Below are 6,226 nucleotides of genomic sequence, written 5' to 3' on the forward strand. Positions count from 1 at the left end.
CATGGCATTGACAGAATTAGCAACATATTGATATTGATCTAAACGAGCACGTACTACACAAACAGTAGACATGTCTACACATAATGCTAGTACTGCTAAGACGGAAATAATCATGAGAGGGATATACGCGTTATACTCTCCAGTAGATGCATAAGCTGCCGCGGCGGTGGCGGCAGCAGCGGCGTCCTCGGTGGTCTTCTTGTCGGCCTCAAGCTTCTTGGCGGCGGCACGTTCGGCGTCGGTGGACATGGTGATGATGAGAGCGACGTGGACGTAGAGGAAGTAGACGAACAGCGAGCAGTCGCGTAGCCGCTTTCTAAAAACCTATTCGCCCCTCTCCTGTACAGGAACCAGAGGGACGGGGTTTCGGAGACCTGCTCCCCGTCAACCGTGTACGCGGCGGACGGGATGGAGTCACCGGCGGCAGCAACAGCAAAGGAACGACGGTGGGCAGTGTGCGTGAGCAGATGTGATCTGTTCGTGGTGGCTAGGGTTAGGAGACATCGCACACTTATATAGGTGCAGCCGCGTGGAGAGACGTGGGCTCGACCCATGTCCGTGATAGCCCACGATCCGACGTCTCAGATCGTGGCCCAGTTGTCAGAAACTCTTCGTTAGTGTCTGGCAAAAATAAACGCGTAGGTGTGAGCTCGGCTCGGCTCAATCCCGCAACCTGCGGCGCGTCGTGATGAGGCGTGGCGTGGCGGGCGGCGGAGGTGGAGTGCGCGAGGGCCTCTTCTCAAGCTCCAATAGCATGTAGAAGAGAATCCCTTATAAAGAGGTCCAACTCCTTCTCCACTAGCGGGGTGGGACTAAACTTCCCACTACACCTAGTGCCATATAACCCACATGAGCCCTTAGAGATTTTTCTAAAATTGATTTTCTGAAATTGTTGGATGGGCCTAGAGCCCACCCCATATTTCAACAATCCCCACCAGATCTCGAGGGCCCATTGTGTCCTCTGTCCCAATTACTGTTTTGATATACCAGTGTTTAAGTGAAGACCTATTAAGGTTGAACTTCACCTAGAGCAAGCAGCTACACTCCTTCACAACTGAACAATGGACTAAGCCTTGAATTGTCAGTTTGGCGTAAAGAAGCTTCATTATATGTCTTACCAGTACTAGGCTGCCGAAGACTGACCCCTCGGGTAGAGCATATAAGTCACACTCCTGGCCTGTTCATGAGCTTACTAGAGATCACCTCAATCTCATAGACTCTGACCAGCAGTCGGGCTCATATAGGTGTGTTCCTCCAAAGATCGCTCTGTAGGATAGCATCTTGCTTTCATAAGCTTTGAAACACAGTAAGACAGTAGTCATCCTACCATACAGTATTGAGAGTATTGCAACTCCAACGGAGCGGGTTAGTATAGTTACTCTCCTTAATTCACCACTGGCTTGTTTTCCTAGGTCCTAACATAGGTTGGGTTACCACCATGGCAACTCATGTGGGTCTCATACCCATCTCCCTCGATGCATTATCTATCACAACACGTGATAGCCCTTTTATAAAGGGATCTGCCAGATTCTTAGCCGTATGGACATACTCCAACGCTATCACTCTGGAGTTTCTTAATTTTCTGACAGCTTTTAATCTCATTCTTATGTGTTTGTTGGACTTCATGTTGTCCTTTGAACTCTTCACCTTGGTGATGACAGTCTGATTGTCGCAGTTCATAAGGATAGCCGGAACCGGTTTATCAACCAATGGCAAGTCCATCAAAAGATCTCGAAGCCATCCTGCTTCGACACCAGATGTGTCTAATGCTGTTAATTCTGCTTTCATTGTCGATCTAGTTAAGATCGTTTGCTTGCAAGACTTTTAGGAAACAGCGCCACCTCCAAGAGTAAACATATACCCAGTCGTAGCCTTCATCTAATCAGCATCAGAGATCCAATTCGCATCACTATACCCTTCAAGTACCGACGGGTATCCCGTATAGTGAAGTCCGTAGTTCATAGTACCCTTCAGATAGCGCATAACTCTCTCAATAGCATGCCAATGTACATCACCCAGGTTGGAAACAAACCGGCTCAGTTTGCTCACAGCAAACACGATGTCAGGCCTCGTTGCGCTTGCTAGGTACATGAGTGAACCAATGATTTGAGAGTATCTCAGTTGATCCTTAGATGTGCCTTCGAACTTTCGAACCAACACACTAGGATCATATGGTGTTTGAGATGGTTTGCAGTCCGAGTATCCAAAACGGCTCAACACCTTCTCAACATAATGGGATTGCAGAAGTGTAATCCCACCCTCATTATCTCTCAGTAGCTTGATGTTCAAGATAACATCAGCCACACCAAGGTCTTTCATCTCAAAGTTCTGAGATAGAAACAACTTGACCTCCTCAATGACTTTGAGGTTGGTTCCGAATATCAGTATGTCATCAACATACAAGCACAGTATAAGTCCTTCGCCCCCACCATGGCGACAGTATACACATTTATCAGCTTCATTAACAATGAAACCAACAGATGTCAGAGTTGTATTAAACTTATCATGCCATTGCTTAGGTGCTTGCTTAAGACCATATAAAGATTTCAGCAACCTACACACCTTTCTTTCCTGACCATCTATCACAAAGCCATCTGGCTGTTGCATGTAGATTTCCTCGTTTAGCTCTCCATTCAGAAAAGCCGTCTTAACATCCATCTGGTGGACGAGAAGACCATGTGAGGCCACCAACGAGAGTAATACTCGAATGGTGGTCAGTCTAGCCACATATGAATAAGTATCGAAGAAATCTTCCTCTTCTTTCTGGTCATAGCCCTTGGCCACAAGCCTAGCCTTGTACTTTTCAATCGTACCATCGGGCCTAAGCTTCTTTTTGAACACCCACTTACATCCCAATGGTTTGCAACCATAGGGAAGCTCAGTGATCTCCCATGTCCCGTTAGCCATGATGGAATCCATCTCGCTACGGACTGCATCCTTCCAGTAGTCAGCTTCTGGAGAGGCATACGCTTCTGAAATATAAGTGGGAGTATCATCCACGAGGTACACGAAGAAATCATCACCAAAGGTCTTTTCAGTCCTTTGTCTCTTGCCCCTACCAAGGGTTTCCTCGTCATCCTTCTCAGGATTTTCATCATGTGTTTGTTCATAATAATCCATAGGAATGGCAGGCTCAGGAGTCTCTTCAGATTCCTGTCTAGAAGTGCTTTGCATATCTCTCATAGGAAAAATATCCTCGAAGAATGTAGCATCCTTAGACTCCATAATTGTACCGACCTTCTGGTCAGGTACCTCAGATTTCACTACTAGAAATCTATAGCCAACGCTGTTCTTAGCGTAGCCCAAATTAACGCAGTCCACCGTCTTGGGTCCAAGCTTACGTTTTTTGGGGATCGGCACATTGACTTTCGCCAAACAGCCCCAAGTACGCAAGTACGAGAGTGTTGTCCTTCTCTTCGCCCATTTCTCATAGGGAGTGATCTCATTATCCTTTGTCGGAACTTTATTCAGGACATGACATGCCGTCAATATAGCCTCCCCCCACCATGCCTTGGATAAACCCGATGTATCTAACATGACGTTAACCAAATCAGTTAGAGTACGGTTTTTCCGCTCGGCAACCCCGTTTGACTGGGGTGAATAGGGAGGCGTCCTCTCATGAATAATGCCGTGTTCCGCACAAAAAGAATCAAACTCACTCGAGAAGTACTCTCCACCACGATCTGATCGGACTCGTTTAATTTTCTTTTCAAGTTGCTTCTCAACTTCTGCTTTATAGATTTTAAAGTAGTGTAGAGCCTCATCTTTAGTATTTAACAGATACACATAGCAATATCTAGTGGAATCATCTATCAATGTCATGAAGTATTTCTTTCCACCTTTAGTCAACACACCATTCATCTCACAAAGATCAGAATGTATGAGTTCTAATGGTGCCAAGTGTCTCTCCTCCATGGCCTTGTGAGGCTTGCGAGGTTGCTTAGCTTGCACACATGAAAGGCAATTAGAACCTTTGGCTAAAGTGAAACTCGGGATTAAATCCAACTTGGCTAGCCGCATCATAACACCGAAACTAATGTGACAAAGACGTGAATGCCAAACTTCAGATTCATTAACATTCGAATGAAATATGGTTCACGACTTTATTACAAAAATTTGCAAGGGAAAGGCGGAACATCCCTCCGCTCTCATAACCTTTTCCAACAAAGAGTCCATATTTCGTAACAACTAATTTATTAGACTCGAAAACCAACTTAAACCCTTCTCTACATAGAAGGGAGCCACTAACGAGGTTCTTCTTGATGGCGGGGACATGCTGCACGTTCTTCAGCTGCACGATCCTTCCCAAAGTAAACTTCAGATCGACCGTGCCAACACCATGAACAGAAGCACTCGCGCCATTCCTCATCAATACAGACCCGTGGCCTGTGACCTGGTAAGAAGAAAACAATGAAATGTAAGCACACACATGAACACCTGCACCTGTGTCCACCCACCAATCGGTGGGCTGAAACACTAAAAAAACAGTAAATAAATTACCGTACCCAGATGCACCATTCTAATTGTTGCTCACAATCATGTTGACAGACTTGGAGTCCTATCCTGGCTTCTTGTACTTGTTTGGGCACTTGTTGGCCCAATGTTCAACCGAACCACAAGTAAAGCAGCCCTCATCCATCTTGTTCTTCTTGAAGGTCTTCTTACCCTTCTTCTTAAAGTCGGTATTGTGTTGGACACCATTCTTTCCCTTGGCAAACCAAGTATGCCACTGGAAAGATGAGATGATTTCGGTCGAAATCGATATAAAGATCACCGGAATCGGATGCACGGTTTGCAAATGGCAAGCAAAACAAGAATGACACGAATCTGCGATAAACAGCAAGATAGCACTTAAAATGCAACAAGCAACAATGCTACAGCACTCCAACATAGCAACAAAGCACATGGCAGTAATCTACAGGAGATGCTCGACAAAATATAAACACTGAGCTACGGCTAGATCTCAACATATCAAGCTCAAACAAGCATGGCAAAAGTGCAAAAGATTACAGGTTCACAGACTTAGTGAAGAACTGGACATGGCAGAAAACAGCATCAGGTAGCAATGTTCGGAGCACGAAATCAACATGCTACAGGAACTTAACATAGCAAGGCAAGGCATGGCAGTGTTCTAATAAATGCACATGACAAAAGTCCCTTACTGACCATAAGCCAAAAAGGACCAGAAGAAATGATGGCAAGCATGTAAACATAGCAAGTTTCGTTATCAGGTTTCAGACTTAGCAGAAAACAGAGCATGACAGAAATAATAATATGTAGGCCTCTTTGTGAGCTTGATGCACTCACTACAAAGTATTGCATGACAAACCAAGCACACCTACAGCAAGGTGACATGTTTATAAAGCTAACCATGGCAAGAACAATAGCATAGCATGTATGTATCAACTAAAATAAGCTTGGCAAAATTGCATATCATGTTAAGAATCTGCCAGAAATATTTTATAGCAAAAGTAGAGCAAGATTGAGTCATGCTATGGCACTCTATAATTGCAGACAATTGCCGGAATGGATCAAATACAACTATAGCTACAAAACATCCTTACTGAACATCTCCAAAATATGCATGGATCTCTCTGTAGCACCAAGTTTACATGGCAACAAAATTACAGCAGACAAGGACTTAGAGAAATCACTAAGTCCCTGAAATCAGAAATATTACGGGGCCTACTTTGCATGCTTGTGGTAGTCACCAAAGAGATCACAAAAATACATGGCATACACCACTGGAAAGATGGCATGGCATACTTCAAAACACATGTAGAGCTCATGCTCATAAGATGCACAGATTAAATGATACAAAAATGACAAATCTCCAAGTTCTGATAAGAACCAGAGAATAACAGCAACTAGCCCTCTTCCAACAGAGATTTGGGCATCAAGATGACCTCTAATGAACATGGTGCAATTGAACAAAATGAAGAGCATCACGAGACGAACAATTTGACATATTACACGCGCGAATCGGAGTTACATGCAAGAGGTTATGGCATCACGAACAAGTGCACATGCTGTAGAATATGAGGGACTTGGGAAATATTTGTGGTCGCGAGAAAGTCAACGCTCGTACTCTGGCGGATCTGAGATCCGATCGAGGAGGACTCCGGCCGGTGGAGGAGCCCGAGCTCGCCGTGGAAGAGGAGAAGGACGCCGGGGCTCGAGGAAGAGGAGGAAGGAGGCGGCGGCCTTGGGCCGGCGACGGCGATGG

Source organism: Triticum aestivum, chromosome 7D (assembly GCF_018294505.1).
Source record: "Triticum aestivum cultivar Chinese Spring chromosome 7D, IWGSC CS RefSeq v2.1, whole genome shotgun sequence".
Taxonomy (NCBI): domain Eukaryota; kingdom Viridiplantae; phylum Streptophyta; class Magnoliopsida; order Poales; family Poaceae; genus Triticum; species Triticum aestivum.